Below are 17,632 nucleotides of genomic sequence, written 5' to 3'. Positions count from 1 at the left end.
TATTTGGGAAAAATTTTAAACACTGTGTCTCCAGAAACAGGGCGGAATATAAGGGCTACCGGGGTAGACCTCAGAGAGAGCATCGCAACATGATCCCACCATTTGACAGCGAACGGTGTTTCATTAGGAGAAAAACCCCCGACACGTGATACGCTCAGTGGTGGCGATTCTTTCAAAATAATTTTTATCATGTTAAACACACATGTAAAGCAAGAGTGAGTTATCTCCCTAACCTCTATGATGAAAAAGAGAGCTGTTCTTTCCTTCCCCCATCAACTTTAGTCAAATATTTTGAGATTTATCCCGTACAGCTAACAACTAGAATTTCCCACTAGGCATCGTCCTTTAACTATGCACCATGGGAAAAGAGGATTTAGCTCTTCACGCCCCGCCCCCCCACTGCCCACTCCACAGCACGGACGCGCCCTCCTACTTCCCATCATTTCCATGCACTTGAACTTTTGGTTAGGTCGAAGGCCAGTGCTTGCACTTCACGCCAAGGGAGGACCCCCCCCACCACCTGAGGGGTGTGCCGAACTGTAACTGATTTCTGTTTCTTGTCCCATCCAACTCAAGGATGCCCTTCTGGGGGCTGGATGTTTAATCTCTATGACCTTGTCAATAGTTCGCCCTCTTTAGTATTGCATTAGTGAGTTTCCAATAGTAGTTGTGTGTGTCCACACCACTAGCTTTACCTGGAAGTCTATTAAAATCTTTATTTTGTCACTATTCCAATTATTTTAACTAGTTTTATTTACTCGTAACCCATCTTTTGTGTTTTTGTTGTTTTCACAAGGGACACTACTCAGGAGTCCTTCACGTTTGTGACATCGAAGCCTTTTAATGGAAAGTGGGTGAAGTGATCTCATGGCTTCTCTGATTTAACCGCTCCCACTGTCCCTCCCCAGTCTCACGGGGGCCAACTCCACACCGGCACCCGTGGGAAGGCAGGGGTCTGCCCTTGTCTTTGCTTATAGCGTCTTTTGGATGTTGCCTCCTAAATGAAAAAATAGCTCCAACGAGTCTACGGCCATGCCACCCTGAACAAGTCCAATCCCATCTGATCTCGGAAGCTAAGCAGGGTCGGGCCTGGTTAGTACTTGGATGGGAGACCACCTAGGAAGACCAGGTGCTGTAGGTGTAAAAAATAAAAAAAAATAAGGGATTGTAAGCTGACAAGGTCTTTGCAATCTGTGAGGTCAACCAAGGTTTGCCTTGCCTTAAAAAAGAAAAAAAAAGGAAAACATAGCTCCAATGAATGGCATACATCCAGTCATGTCAGAAACTACGCTTGTTGCTCTCTCTGCTTGTCACTTGAAATGGAAGCCATATGACAGGACTGCAATCGGCCTTGCCTGGGCTCTCCGGGCCTACAGTGTGGCAGCACTGTCATCTCCAGATTGAAATGCCATGTGCCACTGTCTGCCCTTCACCAGCCTGTGCCAGCCTAGTTGGGCAAGAGTCCAGGGGCTCCTTGCTTAAATGGACTTACAGAATATGCTGTTTATGGACTCCTGCTTTAAAAGTGTAGGTCTTTAAGTATTAATAAGTCCAACATCACTTATAAATTCTACTATCCCACATCTTAATCACAAATAGAGAAGAGAGTCCCAACAATTTTTGCTTTCTCACAATAGAACTTTTATCTTTTCTAAGGAGATGAGGTTCTGTTTTTTGAAATATATGAGTCACAAATCTATTTTAAAGCTGGCTCAAGGGCCTGAGGTGGCCGCTGTGTGCTGGTGACATGCCCAGCAGGGGCAGGGGCTCACATGTCCCAGAGGTCAGCACAGTTCAAGGATAAAGAAGATCAATCCAGGCTCATTAGACCTAAGCCTGCGATAACAAAGTCTGTTCTTTTGTTCATTATGTCCTCATGGCACAAACTTTAACATGAGACTCAGGACTTTCTCCTTTCAACGGCTGAAAAATGATATGACCAATCTGTTCTATATTAATGACCAAAATTATGAAGTGATTCAAGTCAATGGTGAGTAATTATAGGATTTAACTGAATCTCATATGTTACAATTTATGGATGAACTGTTGCCATAAGTACTCAAACTTGAATGGACCTTCAACAGCATTACGTTTAATGCTAAAGAAAGAAATTATTTTAAAAGCAATTTCAGGGAGCTAATTGCCACATGGGATTCTTAATAGTCTAATGGGAAATATTAAGTAAGAATGCTTACTGAAATCAATCCCATTTCTGGGTACATATCCAAAGGAATTGAAATCAGGATCTCATAGAGATATATGAACCCAAATATTCATGGCAGCATTACTCATGTGGATAAGATATGAAAACAAGCTAAGTATCTATGAGCAGACGAATAGATAAAGAAGGTGAGGAATACACACATGCATGCGATGCAAAATTCGGCCATGAGAGAGAAGGAAGTCCCGCCATTTGGGACAACTTGGATGGACTTCGAGGGCATTCTGCTAAGTGACGTAAGTCAGACAGAGAAAGGCAAACTCTGTATGACATCACTTAAAACTAGAATCTAAAAAAGACCTGAAACAAATATAATATTGTATTCCAATCGCAGTTTGTTTGTTTGTTTGTCTGTTTTTAAAGACAAACTCAGAAAGACAGAAAGTAGGGTGGTGGGTATGACCTTCCAGTTATAAGACGAATGAGTCTGGGATCTAACATACAGCATGGTGATTACAGCTAATAACACTGTGCCATATACTTAAATGTTGCCAAGAGAGTAGATCTCAAATGTTCCTACCACATAAAAGAATGGGGACCCCTGTTTCACTCTTTATATTTCCTTCGAAAACACGAAATCAAGACACTGGTGTTAGCATCAAGACAGAAAAATGAAGCAAAGGAATGGAATAAAAAGCTCAGAAAGAGATCTGCATGTATATGGCTTATTCATTTTTGATAAAAGTTCAAAGCCAATATTGTGAAGAAAGTGGTCTTTCAGCAAATGGTGCTGTCGTAATTGGATAGCTATATGCAAGGACTTTGATCAATAACTTTGATCAGTAACTTGCTTCCTCAAAGATAATAATCTCGAACAGATCATAGACCGATATCTAATACCACAGACCTTCTAGAAGAACGCAGAAGGACATCTCCATGCCTTCAGGTTAAGCAGAGATTTCCTAGACACAGTGCCAAAAGCATCACTCGTAAAAGAAAGAAAATAAGTTGAATTAATCAAAATCAAGAACTTCTGCTGTTCGTGAGACATCGTTAAGAGAAGAAAAGACAAGCCACACACTGGGTGGGAAGATTTGCCAATCAGATATCTGATCGATGAGTCATATCCATTATGGATTTCAAAATTAAAACTGGGTAATTAAAAAAAAACTTAATATAAAAATTACCAAGTGTTATGAATAGACGTTTCATCAAAGATATAGAGATGGCGAACAAACATATGTAACGTGAATGCTCAACATGAGTTTTTAGGAAAAAAAATTAAAACCACAGGTAAATCGGCACACAGCTATTAGATATCAGAATGGCTAAAATAAAACAAAACAGAAGATACCGAAAATCTGACAACACCGACCCTGGTGAGCTTACTCCCTCAGACTCTGCAGGTGGAAATGGAAAGTGGCACAAGCTCTTTGAAAACTATTTGACATTTTCCTAAACACACACACTTATCATATGACAGCCACTTTCCTCCTACATATTTATCCAAGAGAAAAGAAAGGATATGTCCATACAAACACTTGCACATGAATGTACCTGACAGCTTTATCGTAATAGCCAAAACCTGGAAACAAGCTGCACGTCCATCAGCCGATGAATATCTGAACGAATGATCTTATATTCCAAAAACAGAAGTCTACTCAGCAATTAAAGAAATAAACTGTTGATACATACAACAACATAGAAGAATCTGAAAATAATTATGCTTCGCGGAAGAAGCCAGGAGTGACACTGTATGACTCCACTCACACAAAACTATGAAAAATGAAAACTGATGTAGGGTCAGCGAGCAGGTCAGTGGCTCCTTGGGACAGGAGAGGACACAGGCGGATGAGGAAGGGCCTACAAGAAGGAACAAGGAAACTTTTGGGTTGATGGACGTGTTCATTCTCCTGATTGTGCTGATGGGTTCGTGAATGTACGCACTGGTCAACACTTACCATGTTCTATACTTAAATGTGTAGTTTATTAGATGCCAATCATGCCTCAATAGAGCTATTAAAAATTGCACGGACACAGAAAAACAAGTCTTTTTCGAGTAAATGGTGGTTACCTTGCTGATTTAGAAATGATGTTTAAAACAAATGTACTTACACATACCCGCACACATTGAAATTAAAGTTTTGTTTTCATGGCATTCATGTTTGAACATTTGGGACTGAGTATAACTAATCATTTGTAGATAAACGCTTCTTAAACACAAAATGTGCATCAAATCCAGTTTTACTTGTCATCGCATATGCCTGGAAAATGCCATTTCCTAGCGCACAATCAACCAGTGCAGGAACTACACACTATAGCACATATACACGCGTATCAGCTGCATTCTTTTAGAATCTTACTTCTCTCTAATCAGTCTCTTTAGCTGCAGGACACTTTCACGTTGGTACAGGTCTTTGAACATGAAGGAGTTTCAAGCCCCTTCCATGAGGCTCAGAGAAGGTCGTGAGTCACAGGATGGCTTGGTGGGAAAACTCGGCCCCAAAGTCAGCGTCTTACTCACTCACTGTCCAACCCTCTGCAAATCTTTACACATTTGGAACACGTCTTAATCCCTTCAGGCTGCTGTAACAAAATTCCACAGACCGGATGGTATATAAACAACAGAAACTTATTTCCCATACTTCTGGAGGCTGAAAGTCCAAGATCATGGTGCCAGAGAGGGTGAAGAGAGGGTCTTTTTCCAGCCTGCAGACCTCTCCCTGTGTCCTCACATGGCAGAGGGACCGAGGGAGCTCTTTGAGTCCTCCTCTGTAAGGGCACTAATCCCATCCCTGAGGGCTGCATCCTCATGGCCCAATCACTTCTCAATGGTCCACCTAAAACCATCGCCTTGGAGATTAGGTTTTCGACATGTGAACTTTGGGAGGACAGAGACATTCAGCTTAGAGCAGAACACATCCCAACAAATATCAAACGAGGGGTCACATGAGATGATCTCAAAGCACACTAAATATATTTTGGGATCCGCAATCTTCGTTTTGATCTTTTCCACTGACTCACATTAAATATTCAGTGCCTGCGCTTGAGTCTGGTTCATAGAAGGTGAAAAGACTTGATATTCAAAATGTTGCATGACAGTCTACGCTAGCTGCTCTGAAGACAGGCTGATGATTTAGAGATTTTTAAGAATATCCCTAATTTCTTTCCATTGCGACTGGTCATAAAGACTCAAGGGAATGAAATAGAAATATTTTTTAAAATGTAAGCAGTATTGTCATGAAAAGTGACAATCCTGAGGAGGAATGCTCGCCTTCTCTATGCTCTAACTGCTTCATTTCGGCAGGTTTCTTCGGAGCAGCCCCAGCTTTGTCTCTGCCCCTCTCATGACGCTTAACTGTGCCACTTGTTTGCACAGGTGTCTCCCCGGCCTGTGAGCTTCCGGAGGACAAAGTCTAGGGTTGATGCCCGTTACCGGCACCTTTGCCAGCTCCCAAGTGGGAGTGGAGTGAGCTGAACGTCTCAGGGGCTTTCGAATGGGGGCATTCACGTTCAGCCTGCATGCTTCTAAGTGCAGATAAGCAAGTGAATATTTTCACGCTAAGATGTGTGTCTGTGTGTGTGTGCATACATACGACACGAGGCCAGCTGTCATCCTTGCACGTTATTTTGGGCATTCCTTTGGATAACACCATAGGAAGCCCAAAAGAATAAGAAAATCAGTGTGGTCACTGAAAATATTTATGAGAGAGGCTGTGACTTGTGGGTGCTCTATAAACTTACATCTCAAATGAGACGATCCATTGATTTATTTTAGTCTCTCACTATAATGCCTTTTAATTCTTAGTCTCTGAGAGTAAACACCAGGAATTCAAACATTTATTTTTCTTCTGGCAAATGCTCTGCAATGAGGAGAAAAAGCATTTTCAATTGGAAGTGAAAATCTATCATGGGGAGACTGTTTCCTTCCCAAATGGACAATAGAAATGGGTGACACTGAGCAAAGGAGTCCATTGTTCACTTCCGTTCCTCCGTTTTTTAATGGGAAAATGTTTATTGGTAATACACTTGCTTCAGAAAAATGCAATAATTTGTACATATTTTAAGAGTTCTTATGAGGAATTTTGGAAGAACCAGAGTAAATGACGCAAACCAAACTGAGGTTGTTTTATTTCAGATTAAAGCTTTGGCAGGACAACTCTAGGGCACTACTTTTAAAGTAATATATGGGAGTAGTTGCCCTAGATTCTTATAAGCAGTGGTCCCCAACCTTTGTGGCACCAGGGACAGCTGCTCCTATGAGAATCTAATGTCTGATGATCTGAGGTGGAGCTGAGGCGGTGATGCTGGCGCTGGGGAGCAGCTGCAAATACAAAATGTAGCTTTGCTTGCCCACTGCTCACCTCCTGCTGTGCGGCCTGGTTCCTAACAGGCCACAGAGCTGTACCTGGTCTGCGTCCGGGGTTGAGGACTTTGATTTTTTTAACAAAGAGCTAATAGTTGACTAGTTTTCTCTTAGTAGAAATGATGTTGGTCAGTGTGTGTGTGTGTGTGTGTGTGTGTGTGTATTTTCCATTATTTACAACTGTAAGAAAAATAAGATTTAAGAAAAGAAGTAAAAACTAGTCCCTATAATTATAGTATTTGCATGTTATGGTTATAGTCACAAAGACACATTTGTGTGGGCTCGAGTGGCTTAATTTCTTGGCAGGAAAATGTAAAATCAAATTAGAAAAATAGAGTGGATGTGGACAATCCAGTAATGAAGGCACATACTATAACGGCCTTAGCAAACCCTAACTGAAAAAAATAAATATATTTCATTAAAAGCAATTATTTAGCACTACAGGGACTGTTAGTGAATATTTTACAAATACCCGGTTACTAGTCTGTTTGAGAAATAAACATTTAATTTACGTATAAATTAATTTCTAAAGCAATTTAAGTTGTGAGCTTTTGAAAGTATAGTAAGAATAAAGGTGAGTCAGATGGCGTTTATAAACAGATGCGACTTGTTTTCACCTGCCCATTGATTGCAAAAAATTTAAATGCCATTTTCCTCTTAGGTCATTTGGATGCTTTTTTTTTTTTTTCATTCTGCTTTGGGTAGCTAAAGGAACTCAGGACAATAAAAGAGTAGCATCTTCTATTTGCTATTTAATTGATAAAATTTCTGAAGATATCGTACAAAGATCCAGACCACTCAGCTTTCCTCTGCGTTTCATCGGGCATACGGGGCTGGGCATCTCTGGGTCCCATGGGTTACTAGTCTTACTCTGAGTCTTGGGAGCGGCTGGTCTATTTTCCACCCATTAACCACAGCCTAATTCTTTGATAATGGCACAGCTGTGATTTGAAGGGTGTGGTGACAGTACGCACCCACGCACAGACTGTGGCAGGCAGAATTCTAAGATGCCCCCCGAGATTTCTGGAACCTGTGTTATCTGCTCCCCAAGGGTGTGGGTGGGCCCTGGGAAAATGATGGATAGTGGTTCTCTTGATTAGGCTCTGTAATCTCAGACTTCCTACTAATGGACTAGAGATTCTCCGGCTGGCTTTGAAGAAGTCAGCATCCATCTGGTGAGGGGGCTACATGGGTAGGACCGGAGGGGCACCACCAGGGGCTCACGATGTCCTCCAGCCACAAGCCAGCAAGAAAACAGAGACCTCAGCCTTCAAACTGCAGACAATCAGAGAATTCGAAAGAGGACCCCAAGCTCCACAAACCTTTGCAGCTCTGGATAACACCCGGATTTCAACCTATGAGATACCAAGCAGGACAACTAGCACCCCGGGCCTGGCCTTCTGACCCATGGAACCGTGAGATCATAATCTAGAAGTGTTGTTTCAAGCCACTAAATTTATGCTAAATTGTCACACAGCACTAGAATATTAATACATATCTATGTAAATATATATTTATTTGTCTGCACTATTCTGTGACCCTGCTTTTCTCTAATACTCCAAGGACTCATTTTAATAGATGATTCAAATAAAGTTGAATTTTCTTTTTTCCTGCCTCCTTTGCCTTTTAATCTGATCTCCCAGTGGCAAGGAATTTTTTTCCACAGGAAACTAATTATCGTCCTGCTATGATAGTTCTCCAATTCTTTCTTAGGAGAACCTTTTGGTTAAATTTTTTTTTTAAATGACCATTACTTGCTATTAATAACACATAGAATATTCGAGGTGTTCACGAGAGTCCACAGGTTACCTATCAAATCGAGGTTAGTGGTTATGATTCATGTTTTATTCAAGGTGCCTGATACCATGCAGAATTAAATTTTTTTTTTGAATTCAGCTTTACAGGATAGTGATGACATATACATGTGCTGACCATTAATTTCAATTTCAACTTCACCAATTCCATGAAAACTGTAGATTTTAGTCCACTATGTGTAGGTGACGTATGCTGGGTAAATGCCTTTTGCCTTCAGGGCACAGACGGAGTTTAAATGATGCTCTACTCATTCCATAAAAGAACTTTTTCTGCACGTGCTTCTGTGGGAAGAGCCGGGGTGCCACAGGGAAAAGCAGCTGTTGTCGGGAAAGACTAGGGGGGCCCTGGGCTCAACAAAGCTGAACGAACTTCTTCAAACCACGAGTGATGCCAACTGATGTCAGGGCCCCTCATGGGACCAGAACTGAGCAACTGAACGGATTGCACCCTCGGACACGCTGTTGGAAGGATGCTGCCTGGAGTCAAACACGTTCCCAAAAGGTGAGAGCCATTTTGTTGCTGTAAGACTAAGTTTACAACAGACCTCGCCGATTCAAAACTGACGAGGGTATGTTCCCCCAGTTTCGAGGGTGCATGGAAGATCCCCACTTCTGGCAAGCTTAACAAAGACTTCAAAGATTGAGGGTGGAGTCTTATGTTCATGAAATCCTTAGCCCCTTGGACTCTGTGTTCTAATGGGAAGCCATCTCAAACATCCCCCTCCTTCACGGCTGTTGGTGGGTGGCTTTTCAGTGAGTGGATGATGCTCAGGAAGCTGGCACTTCATCAGGCAACTTCTCCTGTGAGTTCATTCGTAAGTGGGCCAGTCGGTTCTTACTGTGAAACTTTCTGCTTACGTTCAAGTGTGTGACCCTGTGTGGTAACCAGGAGAGCCCTCCAGGTCTGTCCAGGGGGTCTACTCCCTTAGTTTCCTTAACCTAGTGCCTCAGCTTTCGCATCTGTAAAATGGGCATGTAAAGAAACACAGCATGATCGTTCTGGAGTGTTAAACCAGATCACGCATGCATAGTGATGGGCAGATCGCTTGGTACATGGGGCACTGTTAGTCTGCACAGAGGCTTGGGAACAAAGGTGTGGTACAGACCATGACAATAATGAGGACTTGCCCCAAACTGATCACCGGCGAGCGATCTTAAGAAATAATTCTCTCTCCAAAAAAATCCAGATGGCCATAATAACCCAGAATTAGCCTAGCAGGGTTACACACAGGGGAATGGATTTATCTAAGTGGTTAACAAAAAGTTTCGATTTAACTTGCATCCAAGTTTCCATGCATATCATTTTACTCCCTGTAATGTGATCATCCAGTGGAAAATTATCATCTGAATTTGCTCTTATCTGAGTTTACATGAAGCTAACATTTTATCAGTTTATAATTAGTTAAGATTTCATGCCCTAAGAGATAATAATAAGAACATTTATTTAATCTAAAATCCCTATATTATGAATGATGTATTTGAAACATCCAAGGTCAAAGTCTCTCTGTCATTTAATTTCGCCGGCAGGAAAATATTTAGAACTCTTGGGTGATTTTTTTTGGCTAAGCTGGGATCCCATCATTTAATGGATCTGGAAAATGAAACCAGGTATATTTTATCAACATCTTTCCCTGTAATTTAAATCACAAGGAAGTGCATTTTTTTTTTCTTCTTTTGGCAAAATTACTATGGGAAATTATGTTCCTCTTAATAAAAGTTCTTTAAACAACTTTATTTTTATAATTTGGATTGTTTAATTAGAGTCTTATCATCTCATGAATGTTTCTTGCCAGAACGTCTGGGTAATGATCTAAATATCTTAATTTAAACATTTATATTTTTGAAATAAAAGTCAAAGTAATATTGCTTAAATGGCATTTTCAATTAACAACAGTCATGAAAACAGAGGTATCATGTTATCCATCCGTCCGTCCGTCCGTCCGTCCATCCATCCATCCATCCATCCACCCACCACTCATCCATTTATCTTTCAATAATCACTGTTGGAGTATCTATAACAAGTGCAAGATACTAAGTTACATCTTCAGGGGCTGCCAATGATGAAAATAAACACATGAATGGATAAGGAGGCGCGTGAAAGTGCATCCCCCCCACATCCACTAAGTTTTACAGAAGCGAAGATGCAGGAAGCTCTTGAAGTTAAATAACAGGGGCCTCAGTAATCAACACAGTTGATCCCACGAACCAGCCAGCCTGCCATTCTGTGCCTGACTGACCAGTTTCACACCAAGGTACACTGTCCTCCTCCATCACGGCACCAGGGTTGGGACACAGTCAGCAGTCTCACTGCCTGAGCAACCAATTCTGGACAATTTACTCATGCCCTAATAGCAGAATGGAATTGCTAACAGAAAACAAAACAAAAGCCTGAGCCCAAGCCTTGGCCGCCATAAGAAAAGCTTCAAGCCTCGATGACAGAAAATAAAAGACCCACTGGTGAAAATATAAGTTGTCAAAAAGTTGAGTATTTATCCTTATTCTTTCTCTTAATAGAATCGAAAGCGTTTGTGCCCCAGTTTTACCAATGTCCAAAGCGTCTGCACGGGGTCCTTGCCGTGATCCTACGGAGAGGAGTAAGGCATGAGGGCGATCTGCTTGGGACGTGTGGTCACAGTGACGGCCAAGGTTAATTTCAAGGTCCGGGTCCTGGGTGGGGCTCCCTGTCTGCCATCATCATTGTACTGGCTGGCCTCCCAAAGCTGGGAGAGACACTAACCAGAAGCTCCCCAACCTCCCAACAGAAGAGATCCCTTCCCACCCTGAGAATACAGGCTTCGTCCTTTCCTGGTAGGCTCTCCATCTCAATGCAGTAATAGAAAGACATAATGGCTTTCATTCGAACCTTCCCGAATAAACCATCCCGAAAGCGAATATTGTGTCTAAATGAACTGAAAACATCATAACACAGTAATTTGTCTATGAACCACTATTGATGGGTTCATTTCTAAGATTTAGAAACTTCTCCCTTGGAACTTAATTTTAGGGCTTATAACTGTCTCACTGCTATAATTAAATTCACTTATTACTGAAAATACCACTGACACATCAGAACGTTTCTTTCTCCACAGTCTAAAAGTATTTCTTGCATCTGTGTGGGTTTTTTTTTTTTAACCTAAGGTTCAGACCAGAACTCCGTTACTTTCTATGCCCTCACTTCTCATGGTCCTTTCCCCACTTCCAGCCATGTGATGCTCTGGAACATAGATGATGAAGCTTATTAGAGCGAGCATCAAAGAGAATAGTCAGACGTCATGAATCCATCGAGATTTTGGCATAAGGGGGGACAGCAAAACCCCTGTCCCTCACTTGCTTCCTGACACTGTCTGCCAACATTAAGGTGGCTGCTTTCCCATAAATGAGGTCTACAGTGTTATTAAACTATTCATGATGTTGAACTCGAACTTACAAGTTAAGCTTAAGCATTTCTAGACTTTAATATACTTAACATGTGGCAGTAAGATTATTCATCTAGAAGTTTCCTACAAAAAATTGTCCAAAACAATGTTCAAAGACTGATCTACATACATTACGAATTTTTATCTACTTCAATACAGTTAGAAAATCATTCTGCTATGAATTCCTAGAATAAAAAAATGGTGATTAAATAATGAAGTGAGTAAACTTCTTCTAAATTCATATTTTTAGTCACAAGTACGTGATATTATCCTGATGGGTGTTGGGTGTTTTTAGCTGTACAAATTTTCTTTCTCCTTTATCGTCACCATATAAATGTACTTTTATATATGAAAATATAAAAACATGATGGTCACTTATTTAGAAATTCATACGTTAAGATTATGTAAACCACCAAATGCAGTTACAAATCTCTTGTTGTAGAAAGTTTCTTCTTTAATAAGGTAGGGTGTTTCTTATTCACAGCCACCTTTCAGGCCTATAAAAAATGCTCTAGCTGAAATATTTAGAAATCTGTACCATGTGACTTTAAAATTCATTTTTCTCTTCTAGGAAACATTGCAAGATTTATTTAAAAGAATGGACTGCTTTCTGCTTGAATTTCTATTCATTTAGTCAAAAAAAAATTCCATAAGGTGGCCGAATAAAAATGCCCGACCTTTTAAAATATGACTAAATTATCTCTAAATTGCTTTTTTTTCCTACAAATATTAGCATGTAAAATTAAATGATAAGTGATATGTTAGGGTGACTGTTGACATCTAAGTTTCTCTTATAGTGTAACAGAAAAAAATGTAGTTTTCTTCTTTTAGACTGTTCCTCAGTATTACAAGCTTTTCTGGCCTTATTACACCATAAAATGTTCTGATCCGCATTCACACAGAACATCGCAGTCAGGTCAGGCGAGCGATTCGTTGGGTTTGTTCGAACAGGGTTTAAATGGGCAGAGAGCAACAATGGCAGCCAGAAGCCTAAATATATACTTATTATATATGATACATAATTACATACGTATAGTTCCACAAAATTATAATCAAAATAGTACTCGAGGAGGCTCTAGTGTAAGAGATTTTGAATTGTGGGTCGTGGCGCCCGCTTAGAAAAACACTGGGCAAATTAGTGTTTCTAAGTGTATTTCTGTGGCTGGTGTTACCTGCGGAGTAAACTGAAAATACTCAGCTTTCCAGATACTCAGGAAATCAGATCAACGCCTTTGTCTCAATCCCTCTCATCTCAAGGCTAGACCCCTTCCACTCCATGGCCGGAGCCCGCCCACCCCATGGCTAGAGCCCGCCCACCCCATGGCTTCACCCCGCCCACCTCATGGCTTCCCCCTCCTATCTCATGGTTAGGCCCCGCCCACCCCATGGCCTGCACCTGGGCCACTGGGCACTGTCTTGAAGACCCACGAACATATGCTGTGGCTTTAGGCCTCTATGCCTTTGCTGCTGTTGCCTTTCCTATAATATGCTACATTCCTAAATTTACCTGGAAATCCTACTCTGTCCTTTATGCTACCCCTGTACCCTGAAAAGCGACACACGAAGGATGCAGTACCTCGGTGACCTGTCTGCACAGGGGTCTCCCTGATGGACCTGGAGATCTGTGAAGACAGCGGCTCCTCCTCCTCCTTTTTCTATTTCCAGCAGGCTCTGGACGCTCGCTAGTCATCGCACAGCAGGCCCTGAGGCATCAGACACCCCCACACACCTCGTCAAACATGGACTTACTGGGATGCCCAAGTCAGAAAACAAGCCGCTGTCTCTTGTGTGGTTTTTGATCCCTTTTCCTCAATGGTGTTCAAAATCTTTATAAATACTAAATAATTGTTTGATCAATAAATGTTAAACAGAAAGATCAGGTGGCTAAGGTCCAAGTGGGGTGCGGTCCCAACCAGTTGAGCACCCCCTACCCCGAAGTACCCCCAGCAGGGGTTTGGCAAGGCGCCATCCACCCAACACCGCAGTAAGCAAATGTCACTCTGTGTCTAATGACCAGTCATGAACTAATAGTCTGTGACCTCTGAGACACAGGCGAGCTGGCGGGAATCCTTGGGATAAGTCATTCCCAGCCTTGACCTCACAACTCATGTCTTTCCCTTGTTGTGTTGAATTGGCTGTGATCTCGGGCACAGCACGGACTATCCGTGGTGCTGGGGGACAAGCTTCTAACCTCTCACCACTAAGCATGACAACGGCTGCCAGAAGGCTTTAATAGGTGTCTTTCATAAGGTTAAAGATGCTCCCGTCCACTCTGTCGACGTTTTAAAAACTATTATGAATGAGTATTGAGTTTTTACCAAACCTTTAATCTGTATCTGTTGAAATGACTATAACATTCTTTCTCTTAAGCCTGTTAGTATAAAATGTATTATTTACATGGCTCTCCACTTGATCATCATAAATGTCGTGTTAATAGGAACACATGAATATAAGCGAAATGTAAATAGTCACGTAGGATTTATGTTTGGACTTAAAGCCTGATGAATTAACGCTGCATGAGGCACATAAAGATCCAGGCAGCAGGTGCGTGTGAGGGCTGCGATTCAGCCTTGGCATGGGGCTGCCCGTTCCTAGAGGAAGGGGCATCGTTCTTTGCATAAAAACACACTGGCTGCCTGCCAAGGACCCAGCCTGTGGCACTGTGACCCTTAGCAGGGGGCATTGGTGCAGGTTCACACAGAGGCACCTTCTGAGTCAGTTCTCCTGGATCTCACCCATTTCTAATCCTCGTGGCTGACACAACTCACTAAGCAACTCAACCACTGGACTCGTAAGCTTGGGAGAACTTGCTACAGAAATCCTTGCTTTAAATCAAACGTCCCCCTCCGTCTACTGCTCAGGGTCCCTGCCGTTCTCTCTAGGAGCCAGCACTAACTAGTTCTAACTTCTGATGCCTGTCTCCTATGCTGAGAGGCGGCCATGAGATAAGGCACCCAAATGTTTAACTGAGGGAGAGGGATACAAATAAAACTCAAAATGCTGAACAGCTGACCATCCTCTGCATGTGTTCTTGTAAATATGATGATGACTAGGGACTTCGGAGAGAACATTTGATCCCTTAATTTGAATGTTGCTAATGCATTTCACATAATTCACTGAGCGGCTACTTTGTGCCAGGCACTGAGAAGGTGCTGAGGACGCGGTGGTGAGCCACACAGACAGGACACCTGCGCCTGGGATTCTGGAATCCCATGATGCTCTTGGCGAAGTGTCCTCATGTCGCTGGGGTGCCTCCCCTCCCTAGCGGAAAAGCATCACCCAGCTTTCTCTAACTCCAGGCTCACCAATAATTTCAATCCGACAGTTAGGAGGACATGACGTACGATTTAAAGCCACTCCAAACAATGACCTGTCCTCCAGGAGTGAAATGTCTACAAAGTACCAGGACTGTAAAACTTCCTTTCATAATACTGGTCCTACTGTAAATATGTACGTGGAATGCTTACGTTTTTTAACTTGAGTGCTTGTGCTGGAAGTTAATTTAGATTCCTTTTTAAACAACGAGGCAAAAGTTTATAGTAAACTTATAGTAAACTCATGGCACCTACTCAGAGGACGCCCCTGCACAAATATCGGCATAAAAGCAACAAAAAGGAAAAGGTGCAAACCTTGCTAAGGAAACAAGGGGCAATGTCTACTGGGAAAAAGTTATAACTTCCGCTAATTACATTTTTTTTTTTTGCAAAGATTCAAGTAAAAGGTAGAAGTCAAATACCGGAATTTTAAATGTTAATAATTTGTATCAGGATGGAACATGGTTTCACGTGGCCAGACTCCTCTCATTATGCCGTGACTCGTGAGGCACAGCTAAGGACACTATGATCTGTGAGCGCCAAGCACGGCAAACAAGACAGCGAGAGAGCTTGAGAGGCCCTGAGAAGGTCACACGAGCTGTGCGTGCCTAGGACAAAGCCTGCCAAATCCCTTCGTGAAGGCACGCATGGGGAGTCAGGACTCCCTAACAGCTCCAGGAACTGTGGTTTACAAAATAGAATATCGGTCCCAATGGTCGGTATATTTACATTTCCAGGTTAATGGATGAGCCAGCTAAATGACCCTTGGTGTCAACGAGCTTCCCAGGGCATGGGAAAACGACAGTACTGGAGGTCCGCAGGCAAATCCTTCTGAGGCAGAGTAAACAATGAGGGTTCCTTGGTGCACCCGGGGGGCACCCTCACAGCCCTCAGGGCCAGAGGCAAGCCACCCTCACACGCACCCCAGGAGGACACCGGATCCCCAGACAATTCCAGTCTCAGCATCTCTTTTGTTTAAGCCAAGTGATGGGAACACAATTTATGTCCCGAGTCCCACTGCCCACTGGTTTCCTAGGTCCCAGTAACCCCCCAAACACCCAAATGACTTCTGCTAAAGAGATGACATGGACTTCTCTAGAGAAACCTGCCCCATGTGCAGGGGACTTATAGGGACAAGCTGGCCCCCACCACCCTCTGGACACCTGAGGCTTGTACTCAACATGGCGCTTTCGACCTGGAGTTGGTGCTATTTGGTCATTAGCGGATTTTCTCCTCCCAGGCCGGGAGCTCCCCTGCAGTTGGGGACAGAATTGGATTCGGGTGCCGTCCAGCCCAGCTTCTGAGCCGTGCTTCACACTCACACCTGCTTAAGATTTGTTCGTGGAGGGAACCGAGCTGGATGGGGTGCAGGCTAGCGTGCGTGGGGTGCACCAATGGAAATGAGGCAGCCTCTGATTGACGCGGACGGTGGTCAGGCCCTTTGAATTCTAATTTACGAAAGGGAGCTCAAAAATTGGAATTCATGCCACTTTAAAATATTAAATTCAGAGCGTGATATACGGATGATGTAGTATTGAATTATACACTTGAAACCTATATAATTTTATTAACCAATGTCACCCCAATACATTTAATAAAAAATGAAAAAATAAAAAAATAAATATGTTCAGAGACTTGCATAGGGCCATGAAAAAAATAAACAAATGAGATAATATGTATTACCGTACATGTCAATAAATTTTCAATAAATGTTAAAAATATTAAATTCAGATTTTCTTTTCTAATTAAGTGCTCCGCTTCAGTTATACGTACTCAAGTCTCGCTTATGGGGGCCTGAGAAGGTCTTGGAAGGTCCCTGCCAAGTATAATCTAATATCGAAAGCAATTTTAATGAACTTCATGCACTATGACTACAGGCAACCTGGTTTCTGGTGCTAAATTTAATTTGTTTGGAGCAGCCAATTAGAAAGAATTTGAAATAATTTAAGAATGTGAACAAGAAATGCAATAAGCAAAAATCTGGGAAGAAGAATTAAATGCGAAGTAAAGACAGCGCCACTGGGTGTGAAGAATCTCCGTGAGGGGAGACCAGCCGGGAACCGCGTTCCATGATGACAGACTCTAGGACAGAGCCTAGTAGCAGACGAGAACAATATAATCACCAGAGCAACCACTTCGTTTCAGAAGATGCTGGCAATATTTTCTCAAACTATTATCATCTTTAAAAAGATCAACAAATATATTTAATAATTAGGTTCATTCACTACCTATCCCACACACTGCCCTGCGCTCAGGACACACTCGTGAACGAGAATAACTTCAAAATCCTAAAATATCTTCTTTTTTGGTATCGATGTATAAAAACAAATTAATTCAGCTCAGAGTAGTGTGAGGAAACGTTCTGCTTTGAAATAGGACTAAACCCGAATTCATATAACACATATAACAAGACTGACCTGAAATTTAAGTTTTTTAAATTTGGGAACACAATCTAGAGTTGATATGATGACTGGAATAAAGTGGGACTCTTCACACACATGCACACACACACACTCACACCCACCCATACACACTCATACCCCTACACACTTATACCACCC

The 17,632-nt window shown here is 42.1% G+C and overlaps 1 protein-coding gene and 1 non-coding gene across 4 annotated transcripts in view; one reads left to right on the top strand and one right to left on the bottom strand.

Annotated features, from left to right (window-relative positions):
- Positions 1-17,632, bottom strand: part of SEMA5A (semaphorin 5A) — a 417,033-nt gene that overhangs the window by 29,718 nt on the left and 369,683 nt on the right. The gene's annotated exons all lie outside the window — the stretch shown is intronic.
- LOC120586501 (5S ribosomal RNA) lies at positions 1,023-1,141 on the top strand. Its single transcript, XR_005648725.1, has one exon. It is a non-coding gene; the product is annotated as a 5S ribosomal RNA (ribosomal RNA).

Source organism: Pteropus medius, unplaced genomic scaffold (assembly GCF_902729225.1).
Source record: "Pteropus medius unplaced genomic scaffold, Ma_sr-lr_union100, whole genome shotgun sequence".
NCBI classification, from domain to species: Eukaryota; Metazoa; Chordata; class Mammalia; order Chiroptera; family Pteropodidae; genus Pteropus; species Pteropus medius.
This window is presented reverse-complemented; position numbering and strand designations above follow the sequence as displayed.